The following is a 15,041-nucleotide window of genomic DNA, read 5'->3' as shown; positions in this document are numbered from 1 at the left end:
AGGCTACCTGGTGTGCTGGCGTTTGGAGCATGGAATATTTTAATGTATTTCCAAAGTCTTTTTGTCTGCATTGAACGTACAGTAGGGGCAATTAAGGAGAATCTTATTTTCAAAGTCTTCACTATGGATATTCTGGAAGTGACTTTTGTAGGCAGAGAAAAACTTTAAAGAAAATGGGCAAGCGCTGCAGCAAAAAGGTTTTGTCCATCAACACTGTTTTTTTGTAAGCAAAGGGTCCCATAGCCTTACATCCTCCCATGTAGTGTTTTTCAAATAAAAGTCTTTAGGTTCAAACTGTTTAAAGTCTTCTGTGTGTTCTTCACAGTATTCCAACCCAATGTCACTAAGTAATTTCTTCACAGTTTTATGGGCATTTCTTAAAATGCCAGGATTGCTGACAGGAAGTTGGAACACAGTTTCGGTGTGAATTGACAATGTGGTCCAAAGAGCAAAGTAGGAATGGAGTCCAGATCCTCAAAATGGTAGTACAGGGCATAACCACTAGGCCACCAATCAGTTCAGTTCAGTTCAATTGCTCAGTCATGTCCGACTCTTTGCGACCCCATAGACTACAGCATGTCAGGCCTCCCTGTCCATCACCAACTCCTGGAATTTACTCAAACTCATGTCCATTGAGTCGGTGATGTCATCCTCTGTAGTCCCCTTCTTCTCCTGCCCTCAATCTTTCCCAGCATCAGGGTCTTTTCAAATGAGTCAGCTCTTCACATCAGGTGGCCAAAGTATTGGAGTTTCAGCATCAACATCAGTCCTTCCAATGAACACTCAGGACTGATCTCCTTTAGGATGAACTGGTTGGATCTCCTTGCAGCCCAAGGGACTCTCAAGACCTAAATCAAATCCCATATGATTATACAGTGGAAGTGATAAATAGATTCAAGGAATTAGATCTGATAGAGTGTCTGAAGAACTACCGACAGAAGTTCCGAACATTGTACAGGAGGCAGGGATCAAGACCATCCCCAAGAAAAAGAAATGCATAAAGGCAAAATGGTTGTTTGAGGAGACCTTACAAATAGATGAAAAAAGAGAAGCAAAAGGCAAAGGAGAAAAGGAAAGATATACCCATCTGAATGCAGAGTTCCAAAGAGTAGCAAGGAGAAATAAGAAAGCCTTTTTGAATGAACAATGCGAAGAAATAGAGGAAAACAGTAGAATAAGAATAACTATAGATCTCATCAAGAAAATTAGAGATACCAAGGGAACATTTCATGCAAAGATAGGCACAGTAAAGGACAGAAACGGTATGGACCTAACAGAAGCAGAAGATATTAAAAAGTGGTGGCAAGAGAACTACACAAAAAAGATCTTCATGACCCAGATAACTACGATGGTGTCATAACTCACCTAGAGCCAGACATCCTGGAATGTGAAGTCAAGTGGGCCTTAGGAAGAATTACTACTAACAAAGCTAGTGGAGGTGATGGAATTCTAGCGAGGTATTTCAAATCCTAAAAGATGATGCTGTGAAAGTGCTGCACTCAATATGCCAGCAATTTTGGAAAACTCAGCAGTGGCCACAGGACTGGAAAATGTCAGTTTTCATTTCAGTCCCAGAGAAGAGCAATGCCAAAGAATGTTTAAACTGCCATGCAGTTGGACTCATTTCACATGCTAGCAGGGTGATGCTCAGAGTCCTTCAGGCTGGGCTTCAGCAGTATGTGAACTGAAAACTTCCAGATATACAAACTGGATTTAGAAAGGGCAGCGGAATCAGGGATCATATCGCCAACATCCATTGCATTATAGAAAAAGTTGTAGAATTCCAGAAAAACATCTATTTCTGCTTCGTTGACTATGCTAAAGCTTTTGATTGTGTGGATCACAACAAAATGTGGAAATTTCTTAGAGAAAGGGAATTCCAGACCATCTTACCTGCCTCCTGTGAAGCCTGTGCAGGTCAGTAAGAAGCAGTTGGAGCCAAACATGGAACAACGGACTGGTTCAGAATTGGGAGCAGCGTGTGTGAGGGCTGTATTTTGTCACCCTGCTTATTTGACTTATTTGAAATGCCAGGCTGGATGAATCACAAGCTGAAATCAAGACTGCCAGAAGAAATGTCAGTAACCTCGGATGTGCACATGACACCACCCTTATGGCAGAAAGTGAAGAGGAAATAGTCTCTTGATGAGGGTGAAGGAGCTGGCTTAAAACTCAACATCTAAAAATGTGAGACACAGCATCAGACCCCATCACTTCATGGCAAATAGATGAGAAAACAGTGAAAACAGTGACAGACTTTTTATTTTCTTGGGCTCCAAAATCACTGTGGATAGTGACTAGAGCCATGAAATTAAAAGATGCTTGCTCCTTGGAAGGAAAGCAATGACAAACCTAGATAGCATATTAAAAAGCACAGACATTACTTTGCTGACAAAGGTACAAATAGTCAAAGCTATCATTTTTCCAGTAGTCCTGTATGAATGTGAGAGCTGGACAGTAAAATAAGCTGAGTGACAAAGATTGATGCCTTTGAACTGTGGTGCTGGAGAAGACTCCTGAGAGTTACTTGGACAGCAGGAAGATCAAACAAGTGAATCCTGAATAAAATCAGTCCTCAGTGTTCACTGGAGGGACTGATGCTAAAGCTGAAGCTCCATTGCTGCTGCTGCTGCTGCTAAGTCACTTCAGTCGTGTACGACTCCGTGTGACCCCATAGACGGAAGCCTACCAGGCTCCCCCGTCCCTGAGATTCTCCAGGCAAGAACACTGGAGTGGGTTGCCATTTCCTTCTCCAATGTGTGAAAGTGAAAAGTGAAAGTGAAGTTGCTCAGTCGTGTCTGACCCATAGCGACCCCACGGACTGCAGCCTACCAGGCTCCCCCATCCATGGGATCCTCCAGGCAAGAGCACTGGAGTGGCTTGCCATTGCCTTCTCCGGAAGCTCCATTACTCCAGTACAAACAGCCGACTTACAGAGCCTAGGGGGACACATAAGAAATGGTCCCTATCCTTGAGGAGAAACAAACTTTGTCAACAGAGACAGTCTGGGCTTAAATTGATGGTATGAGAGTTGCAGCTGTTAATTATCAAGCAAGCATGAACAGGACACAATGTGATCTTTAAAAGACAAGTAGTCTTAATTCTGGGGCTTCCCAGGTCACTCAGTGGTAAAGAATCTGCCTGTCAATGCAAGAGATTGCAGGAAAAGCTGGTTTAATCCCTGGGTTGGAAGATCCCCTGGAGGAGGAAATGGCAACTCATTTCAGTACTCTTTCCTGGAAATTCCCACGGACAGAGGAGGCTGGAGTTGCTAAGAGTCAGACATGACTGAGCATGGTCACAGTCGTAATTCTAAGGAGAGAGGACAAGAAGGCAGTAGGTAAGAGGGTCAAGGGACAGCAAGGAGAAATCAAAACGAGGTTTGTTTGGTAAACTCTGCATGAGCAGTTAACCAACAAAGGCTGCACGTACTTATTTGTTTTATTTAATGTTTCTAACTTTCACGTTTCATTAGTTTTGTGTGGGAGCACATTATTCGTCCAACTAATTTCTCTTAAATGTTCTGATGAATGTTAATGATGGTGCCAGAAACTGGAAGGTTTCTACCTAGAAGTCATGTAGCTCAGCAGCTGACGTCACACTGATATGTATAGAGACACACAGGGTGCAACGGGGGAGAAGGCAATGGCAACCCACTCCAGTACTCTTGCCTGGAAAATCCCATGGACGGAGGAGCCTGGTGGGCTGCAGTCCATGGGGTTGTGAAGAGTTGTACACAACTGAGCGACTTCACTTTCACTTTTCACTTTCATGCACTGGAAAAGGAAATGGCAACCTACTCCAGTGTTCTTGCCTGGAGAATCCCAGGGATGGGGGAGCCTGGTGGGCTGCCATCTATGGGGTCGCACAGAGTCGGACACGACTGAAGTGACTTAGCAGCAGCAGCAGCAATAGGGTGCAGGGTGAAGGGGGGTACCTTTGGGAACATCAAGCTTGGGAGCTATTCAATAAATGCCTCCTAGGAAAAATCAACCAAGTTGAATGGCCTCTGCAAAGAGGTCTTAGTGATGCTAAGTATGGTTGAGAGTGGGAAAAGACAAGGGGTTGGGAGACCAATTATTAAACCACCTTAAAAGTCCAAGAAGAAAATTCTAAAAATCTAGAGTGAGGGCAAAGGAGATATAAAAGAATGAAAGAAGAAAAAAAAATACTGCAGAGTTTGACTGGATAGAGTAGGGAGAATAAGGGAGAAAGAACTAGCAAGAAGATATTTGTAAGGGGTACTTAGAAGCTGATGGTGGCTAAGGGCTATATAACTTTGCTGAGTTAAGACAGAACAGGATGACATGCTTCCAGGAGGTGATCCAGTTAGAAAATAAGGATAAATTGGTATTTTTCCTAATAAAAAGAGTTGAGGGGATTGCAATAAGATATAGCAATAAAAAACTAAAGAGATCTTTAGAAGAAGACTGTATTTTTGGTGTCAGTATCAAGAATTCTTGATTCTTCAGAATGATGCAGAGAGCCAGGTGAGCAGGTTTGGAGTAGGGTTGCTGATATAAGGCATTTCCTTCCCCACCATTTCACACTCGGGCCCTGTGATACAGTCCTGTGGCAACAGGAAACTGACTACCCAGAGCATCTCAACACTTTCTGTGTGTCCAGACAGAGGAGAAGGGAGGAAAAGCGTGGGCGGACTAGCCTCAGAATGCCAGACTCTATTCCTCCCATCATCAGCCTGACTTTCTTCTGAAAGAGAAAGACTTGGTAAACAGAGGCTCTACCATTCAAAGAAAATTAAACACAACGAACTATAGGCACTTTTCTAGACATAAATCTACCTTAAGACTCTGGGACTTTTTTTTAAATCTGAAAAAACCTTCCTCTCTTCTTCATTGATGAAATCCTTCTGGGTTTTCAGAATCCATCAGGAATATTTTCTGACTACCTTGTACCCTAAACATGGACTGTTAGATACTGTGGCAGATGACATTTTCCAAAGATGCCCGCACTGATATATATCCCACTGCACACGCCCTTCCTTATATCATGACACTGACATTTCTCCATAGAGAGGTATGAAATTGGTTCCCCTACACTAACCGAAGTAGATCTTTGTCAGGTCTCAGAAAAACATTGTGATAGAAGTACATGGCAAGTGAACCCAGGTCGTAAAAGGCAATGTGGCTTCTGCCTGGCTCTCTCTTGGCATAATTGCCTTAGGAACCCAGATGCCATGTTTTGAAGAAACTCAGACTGTATGAAGAGACCATATGTTCTGAGCAAGAGCCCCAGCTCGGCCCCCAGCCAACATATCCCACATGTGAGTGAATGAACCTTCAAGTGATTTCAGCCCTTAGCCTTCAAATTTTCTACTGAAGACTTCAGACATTGTAGAGTAGGGACAAACATTCCCTGAGGTGCCCTGCGTTAATCCTTTACCAACAGAAAAGGTGAGAGATATTAAATAATTTTTGTTACCTTATGCCATCTTTCATGACTCTACAATACTCATTTTAATGAAATCACTGGTCTTATCACACTATATTATAATTCAATTACTTTATCAATCACAAGATTAGGAAATCTCAAATGGCTGGAACCATGTCTTTTTACTTGTATGTCTCCAAGACCTAGAAAAGGGCAATAAATATTTGTTGGGCAGATGAATTTTCAGAGGACCCATCTTATTTTGCTCTATCCACCCCTGAAACCTACCTAGGACCACTGATAGTACGAGGATGAAACTTGATTAAGCTGTGGCCAGGATAGGAGCTTAGCTGTCTTGTGGAATAATTAAAGACACTCATAGTCTGTGACTGACAGCTTGGGGAAGGTAGGTGGGTTAGCCGATTATTAAACTTGTCTTTCAGTTTCACTCATCCTTCTATATTTCTTTGTGATGTCAAAGCTGAGAATTCTGAAAACCACTGCCTGCTTTGGCAACCAGACCCCTGTTAAACCAAGCAGGGTCCCTTAGAGGTGATGATAAGAATGGAGAAGTGGAGGGGGCTGGCTCCCACACCCCAGGAGCAGCAGCAATCTTCCTCCACCAACACTTCTCACTCCAACAAAGGCACTTCCCTTGGCAGCTGTTGAATCTACTTTAAGTTTCTCTAACACTCACAGAACCAGCCTATCACACCTTTCAGGGACATGGCACCATCTCTTCCTCAGAGGCCTGGGTTTTAGCCCATTTTTCCTCCTTGTTCTTCCAGCTCTAAGGGCTAAGGCTGCTTCCTTCAGTTGCTATCATTTGGATACCATAGTGTCTCCTATTTGCTCTTTCACATATTCAATTCCTTCTAACCCTCCTTAGGAAAAATTTAACCAGGGAGGTGAAAGATCTATAAATTAAAAACTATAAAACAGAACAGATGGCAGAGGGATAAGTGACTGTGGGTTACATCTCTCTTTATGGATACATGAGAAATACACCTTTAGACACAGAATTGCTTGCAGAACACCAGCTGAGAGTGGACAGGAGTACCTGATCAGCAGAAAAGAATATACATACAGAACCACACAAAAGTCGGTAGGATGGAGGAACTAGGGGGAAATACAGGAGTATTAGTAGGACTGGACTTGCCCTCAGTGGGTGGGGGAACTGAAGCAGGGGTCAGTCCCCACATCGGGGCAATTGTCTGGGTCAAAGGAGAAACATTTAACTCTGAGAGTGAAACAGCTGATCTGTGGCAGCCTAAATGGTATGAGAATCAGACAGTTCTTGCCACAGCCATATATACCCCAGATAGGGGTGCATGTCCCCTAGAACATTGTGGAGCAATCCCTGGGCGAGGGCTGCTGTTGACTTTGGAGAGACGGACCAAGGAGATGTGAAGGAGGAGACCATGGTGGGAAATGCCTGTGGAGAAAAGTCAGGAAGCCATAGAAGCAAGGCAATAATGCCAAGTCATGCATAGGGGGTGGAGGCATCACCATAGCCTCTCTGCCCACACGCCAGCATTGGCAGCTAAACAACAGAGAGGCTGGCCCATCAAGCACTGAACTCCAGTAGGACCACATCCAGTGTGCTCCTTTAAGTGGGTGATGCACCAACTACAGAATAGGACCCCACCCAGAGTGCTCCTTTAAGTGCCTGACACACTGATCTACAGAGTGGTACTCCAGCCAAGGGGCCCCTTATGTGCCTGATGCACCGAACAACAGAGAAGGATCCCAGGCAAGGGAGCCCTCTATGTGCCTGAATGAGTGGAGGTACGGAGAAAGACTAGCCAAAGAGGCCTTCTGATCACCAGCTATCAGAGGCTCAAAAAAAGACTTTGATAGGGCCACAACTCCTGCAGCTGAGGCAGTCCGTGCCCCTGCAAGCTTGGCACCACCAAGGTCCCCCTGACCTAGCAGCTGCACCACTTTCATGTTCAACCCTCACTGGGGCAGAGATGCCACAGGCAAAAAAAAAGTCTTGCATTTATGTACATGGAGGCTTCTTTGTTAGTGGGGTTCTCTAGGCAAGAATACTAGAGTGTATTGGCCAATACTGATTGCCATACCCTTCTAGAGCACTGTATCTCCTGCTGCTCTGGCTGCCAACTCTCCTGAGTACCTGGTGCTGCCAGAACCCCTGAGACCCAAAAAGCTGCACCACCTCCACACTTGGCCCTTACTGGGGCAGACGCAAGTCCCCCATGGCAGCCTCAGGAGCAAACTCCAGTGGATGCCTCACCTGCAGAGGTGGAAATAAAACCACAATTGAAATCCAGGGGCAGTGTGGCTAAGGAAAAAGACCAAAAACCCTCCCACCAGCTGTACAAGCTGCAGATTAAATCTGCACGATCAACTAGGCAGACTCTGTGTCTATAGACTATATAAAGGGACACTGAGAGCTCCCACAAAAGAAAACACACTAGTTCTGATAGCTGTGGATGTTGGAGGCAAGAACACACAGGACTAGAAACAGATTAGAGACTGAGTTGCCCCCACAGCAGGTCAGAGACCAGCACAGTGTTGGAAGGTACCCTAGAGGGGAGAGGTGGATTATGACTCCCAGTGAGGGTAAAATTCTGACAGCAGTGACTCAAGAAAAACATTTATTATTCTTATGTTTTGACTTGTTCTATAGATTCGTTTGGATTTTTTAATTTCTTTTCTTTTTTTTCCTTTATCTCCTTCCCACCTCCCACTGTTGTAATTGTTGATTTTATTGGCATTATGAAATCTAATTAAGATTTTGACTTGTATTTTTTTTCAATCACACTATTTGTTGTTATAAATTTCTGCCACTACATTGGTCTTCTGCAGTTCTGTTATGTTTTCCTTTTTCTTCCCCTCTTCTTTTTCTCTTTTTTAATTTTTAAATTTTTTAAAACTATTATTTTTCTACATTTATTCCTTTGCTTTTCCTACAATTCTTTTCCCATTGCAGTCAATCTTTAACATATACAAATCTTCTTTATCTACCATTATTTAACTGTGCATATCTATTCTTTCTTTCCTCTCACCATATTTGTTAGTTTTATTTTCATTGCTTTATTCCCCACTTGACACCTTGCTTTAGTTTTGTTTTCCAGTTTAGCTTTCTTCTTACCTGGAAGATATCATGTTTGGTTTCCTTTATTTGCCAGGTCAATCTATTGGTCTTTATTTTTGTTGGATAGTTTTGATTTTGATTATGGGTGTACATGTATATGTTTATATTCTATTTTTTTCTTATTATTTGCCTGGAATTTGTCTGGGGTTCATTTTTGGTTTCTCATTTTTGGGTATTTGTTTTAATATCACTTAATGCCATAACAAATCATGTGTGGGATCTTTGTTCCTGGCAGGAGATCAAGCCCTGAGCACCAACTCTAAGACCTAGACAACAAGAGAACTCCTAACCCTAGGAAGTACCAAATAATGAGAACTCTTGTAAAAGGCATCACTTGACTACAAGACTCACCATCGCCCAACTGCCAGTAGAACCATATGCAGAGCACCTCATCCAAACAACAAACAGGACAAAAATACAAACCCAATCATCAGAAGACAGGATTATCACCTCACACATCCCTGCCCATCAGAGGAAAAAAAAAACAAAACTCAGCACAAATCTCACCCTATAGGAAACTTACACAAACCACTGGACCAAACTTAGGAGGGCAGAAACTAAAAGGAAGAAATAATTAAACCTTGAAGCCTGGGAAAATGAGACCTCAAACACAGTAACTTAAAAAAAAAGAAACTAATGAAAAGACAGAGAAATACTGCACAAATGAAGGAACAAACTAGAAGTTTTGTTCTAGAAGTCCAAATAAATGAACAGGAAAGAGGTAAACTACCTGAAAAAGAATTCAGAATAATGATAGTAAAGATAATCAAAACCCTTGAAAACAGAATGAAGAAAATACAAGAATCAATTAACAAAGACTTAGAAGAATTAAAGAAGAAACATACAGAAACAAGCAATACAATTGCTGAAATGAAAAATAGTCTAGAAGGAATCAATAGCAGGATGTCTGAAGCAGAAGAATGGATCAGTGAGCTGGAAGATAAAATGGTGGAAATAACTTCTGAAGAGCAGAATAAAGTAAAAAGAATGAAAAGAACTGAGGGTAGTCTCAGAGACCTCTGGGACATAATCAAATGCACCAACATTCAAATTATAGGGGTCTCAGAGGAAGAAGAGAAAAAAAAAAAGGTATGAAAAATCGTTGAAGAGATTATAGCTGAAAATTTCCCCAACATGGAAAAGGAAATAGTTGATCAAATCCAACAGGTGCAAAGAGTCCCATACAGGATAAACCCAAGGAGAAACACGCCAAGAGACATAATAATCAAACTAAAAAGACTAAACACAAAGAAAAAATATTAAAAGCAGCAAGGGAGAAGCAACAAGTAACATAAAAAGGAAACTCCATATGCTTAACAGCTGATCTTGCAGCAGAAATTCTGGAGGCCAGAAGGGAATGGCAGGATATCTTTAAAGTACTGAAAGGGAAAAATTCACAGCCAAGATTATTGTACCCAGCAAGGATCTCATTCAAAACTGATGGGAAATAAAAAGTTTTCAAACAAGCAAAAGTTAAAAGAATTCAGTACCACCAAATCAGCTCTGCAACAAATGTTAAAGGGACTTAGTCAGGAAATACAAGAGAAGAAAAAGATCTACAAAATCAAACCCAAAACAATTAAGAAAATAGCAACAGGAACATACATATCTTGAACTTCTTTAAATGTAAATGGATTGAATGCTCCAACCGAAAGACAGACTGGATAAATGGATAAAAAAACAAGACCTGTCTTGTTTTTTATCATTAATATATGCTGTCTACAAGAAATGCATTTCAGACCTTAAGACACATATAGACCGAAAGTGAGAGGATCGAAAACTATATTCCATGCACATGAAAATCAAAAGAAAGCTGGAGTAGCAATCCTCATAGCAGACAAAATAGACCTTAAAATAAAGAATATTACAAGAGATAAGGAAGGACACAACATAATGATCAAGGATCTATCCAAGAGGAAGATATAATAATTGTAAATATCTATGCACCCAACATAGGAGAAACACAATACATCAGACAAATACTAACAGACATGAAAGGAGAAATTGACAGTAACACAATAATAATAGGAGACTTTAACACCCCTCTTACACCAGTGGACAGATCATCAAAACAGAAAATTAATAAGGAAACACAAGTCATAAATGATACAGTAGATGAGATGGATCTCATTGATATCTTCAGGACATTCCATCCAAATGCAGAAGAACACAACTTCTTCTCAAGTGCACAAGGAACATTCTCCAGGATAGACCATATCTTGGGTCATAAATCAAACCTCCGTATATTTAAGAAAATTGAACTTATATCAGGCATCTTTTGCGACCACAATGGTATGAGACTAGATATCAACGACAAGGAAAAAACTATAAAAAACACAAACACATGGAGATAAAACAATACACTTCTAAATAACAGGTGACTGAAGAAATCAAAAGGGAAATAAAAAAATTCCTAGAAACAAATAACAATGAAAACACAACTCACTGGGCATACACACCGAGGAAACCAGAATTGAAAGAGACACGTGTACTCCAATGTTCATTGTAGCACTGTTTATAATAGCCAGGACATGGAAGCAACCTAGATGTCCATCTGCAGACGAATGGATAAGAAAGCTTTGGTACATATACACAATGGGGTATTATTCAGCCATTAAAAAGAATATATTTGAATCAGTTCTAATGAGGTGGATGAAACTGGAGCCTATTATACAGAGTGAAGTAAGCCAGAAAGAAAAACACCAATGCAGTATACTAACACATATATATGGAATTTAGAAAGATGCAAATGATAACCCTGTATACGAGACAGCAAAAGAGACACAGATGTATAGAACAGTCTTTGGGACTCTATGGGAGAGGGTGAGGGTGGGATGATTTGGGAGAATGGCATTGAAACACGTATGTTGTCATATGTGAAACGAATCACTAGTTCAGGGTCAATGCATGTTATAGGATGCTCGGGGCTGGCATGCGGGGATGACCCAGAGGGAGGATAAAGGGAGGAGGGAGGTGGGAGGGGGGTTCAGGAGGGGGAACTTATGTAAACCCGGGGCAAATTCATGTCAATGTATGGCTAAACCAACCAATATAATATTGTAAAATAATTTGCCTCCAATAAAAAATAAATTAATTACATAAAAAAAAAAAAAAAGAAAACACAACTCAAAGCCTATGGGATGCAGCAAAAGCAGTTCTAAGAGGGAAGTTTATAGCAATACAATCCTACCTCAAGAAACAAGAAAAACATCAAATAGTAACCTAAATTTATACCTAAAACAACCAGAAAAAGAAGAACAAAATACCACCAAAATTAGCAGAAGGAAAGACATCATAAAGATCAGAGCAGAAATAAATGAAAAAGAAATGAAAGAATAACAAAAATTAATAAAACTAAAAGCTGGTTCTTTGAGAAGATGAACAAAATTGACAAACCTTTAGCCAAACTCATCAAGAAAAAAAGAAGAGAGAAAAATCAAATCAACAAAATTAGAAATGAAAAAGGAGAGGTTACAACAGACAATGCAGAAATGCAAAGGAGTATAAGAGACCACTAGGAACTACTATATAGCAATAAAACGGATAACCTGGAAGAAATGGAAAGATTGTTAGAAAAGCTCAATCTTTCAAGATTGAATCAGGAAGAAATAGAAATTATAAACAATCCAATTACAAGCATGGAAATCGAAGCAGTAATCAAAAATTTCCTAAAAAACCAAAGTCCAGGACCAGATGGCTTCACTGGAGAATTCTATCAAACATTCAGACAAGAGCTAATGCCTATCCTTCTAAAACTCTTTCAAAAATTGCAGAGTAAGGAACACTTTCAAATTCATTGTACAAGGCCACTATCACCCTGATACCAAAACCAAACACAACACACAAAAAAGAAAACTACAGGGCAATATCACTGATGAACATAGATGCAAACATCCTCAACAAAATTTTAGCTAACAGAATTCAACAACACATTAAAAACCACACACACCATGATCAACTTGGGTTTATTCCAGGGATGCAAGGATTCTTCAATATATGGAAGTCAATCAATGTGAATACACCATATTAACAAAGGATAAAAACCATATGATAATCACAATAGATGCAGAAAAAGCCTTTGAAAAAAATTCAGCACCCATTAATGATTAAAATTCTTCAAAAAATGGGCATAAAAGGAACTTATCTCATTATGATAAGGACAATATATGATAAGCCTACCATAAATATTACTCTTAATGGTGAAAAAATGAAAGCTTTCCCCCTACAATTAGAAACAAGATAAGGGTGTCCACTTTCACCACTATTATTCAACATAGTTTTGGATGTCCTAGTGATAGCAATCAGAAAAGAAAAAGAAACAAAAGGAATCAAGATTGGAAAAGAAGTAGTAAAGCTGTCACTGTTTGCAGATGACATGATACTATTCATAGAAAACCCTAAAGATATAGCAGAAAATTACTAAAGCTAATCAGTAAATTTATCAAAGTCACAGGATACAAAATCCCTACACAGAAATCACTTGCATTCCCATATACTAACAATGAAAAACATCCCATTCACCATTGCAACAAAAAGAATAAAATATTTAGGAATAAACTTACCTAAGGAGACAAAAGAATGGTGTACAGAAAATTATAAGACACTGATGAAAGAAATCAAAGATGACATAAACAGACAGAGAGATATTCCATCTTCCCATGTAGGAAGGATCAATTTTGTGAAAATGACTATACTACCAAATGCAATATACAGACTCAATGTGATCCCTATCAAATTACCAATGGCATTTTTCACAGAACCAGATCAAGAAATTTCACAATTCATAAGGAAACACAAAAGACCCCGAATAGCCAAAGCAGTCTTGAGAAAGAAGAATGGAGCTGGAGGAATCAACCTTCCTGACTTCAGATTATACTACAAAGTTACAGTCATCAAGAAAGTATGGTACTGGCCAAAAACAGAAATATAGATCACTAGAACAGGATAGAAAGCCCAGAAATAAACCCATGCACCTATGGGTACCTTATTTTTGATAAAGGAGGCAACAATATACAATGGGGCAAAGATAGCCACTTCAGTAAGTGCTGCTGGGAAAACGGGACAGCTACATGTAAAAGAAAGAAATTAGAACACTTTCTAACATCATATACAAAGATAAACTCAAAATGGAATGAAGACCTAAATATAAGACCAGAAACTATAAAACTCTCAGAGAAAAACATAGGCAGAACACTCAATGACATTAAATCAAAGCAAGATCCTTTATGACCTACCACCTAGAATAATGGCAATAAAAACAAAAGTAAATTAGTGGGACTTGATTAAACTTTAAAACTTTTGCACAGCAAAGGAAACTACAACCAAGGTGAAAAGACAATCCTCAGAATGGGAGAAAATAATAGTAAATGAAACAACGGACAAAGGATTAATCTCCAAAATATACAAGCAGCCATACAAGTCAATATCAGAAAAACAAAGAACCCAATCAAAAAGTGGGGAAAAGACCTAAACAGACATTTCTCCAAAGAAGACATACAGATGGCTAACAAACATGAAAAGATGCTCAGCATCACTCATTATTTGAGAAATGCAAATCAAAACTACACCAAGATAACACCTCACACTGGTCAGAATAGCCATCATCAAAAAGTCTACAAACAGTAAATGCTGGAGAGGGTGTGGAGAAAAGGGAACACTCTTATACTGTTGGTCAGAATGTAAATTCATACAGCCATTATCAAAGAGAGTACGGAGATTCTTTTAAAAAAAACTAGGAATAAATCCACCATATGACCCAACAATCCCACTCCTCAGCACATATCCTGAGGAAACCAAAACTGAAAGAGACACATGTATCCCATTGTTTACTGAAGCACTATTTACAATAGCTGGAACATGGAAGCAACCTAGATGCCCATTGACAGACGAATGGTAAAGAAGTTGTGGTACATGTACACAATGGAATATTACTCAGCCATAAAAAGGAACACATTTGAGTCAGTTCTAATGAAGTGGATGAACCTAGAGCCTATTATACACAGTGAAATAAGTCAGAAAAAGAAAGATAAATATTGTATACTATCACAAATATCCAGAATCTAGAAAGATGGTACTGAAGAATTTATTTGCAGGGCAGCAATGGAGAATCAGACACACACAACAGACTTATGGGCATGGGGTGAGGGAAGAAGAGAATGAGATATACGGAGAGAGTAACACAGAAACTTACATTCAGTTCAGTTCAGTTCAGTTCAGTCGCTCAGTCATGTCCGACTCTTTGTGACCCCTTGAATCACAGCACGCGAGGCCTCCCTGTCTATCACCAACTCCCGGAGTTCCCTCAAACTCACCTCCATCGAGTCGGTGATGCCATCCAGCCATCTCATTCTCTGTCGTCCCCTTCTCCTCCCACCCCCAATCCCTCCCAGCATCAGAGTCTTTTCTAGTGAGTCAACTCATCACATGAGGTGGAAAAAGTATTGGAGTTTCAGCTTTAACATCAGTCCTTCCAGTGAACACCCAGGACTGATCTCCTCTAGAATGGACTGGTTGGATCTCCTTGCAGTCC

General features: G+C 40.2%; 1 protein-coding gene across 1 annotated transcript in view; it reads right to left on the bottom strand.

Moving 5' to 3' along the window:
• Positions 1 to 15,041, bottom strand: part of CPNE4 (copine 4) — a 647,214-nt gene that overhangs the window by 442,976 nt on the left and 189,197 nt on the right. The window lies entirely within an intron of this gene.

Source organism: Moschus berezovskii, chromosome 1 (genome assembly GCF_049115385.1).
Source record: "Moschus berezovskii isolate FMDL1 chromosome 1, NW_MosBer_1.0, whole genome shotgun sequence".
Lineage (NCBI taxonomy): Eukaryota > Metazoa > Chordata > Mammalia > Artiodactyla > Moschidae > Moschus > Moschus berezovskii.
The sequence above is the reverse complement of the archived record's forward strand: the minus strand, read 5'-3'. Positions and strand labels throughout refer to the sequence as shown.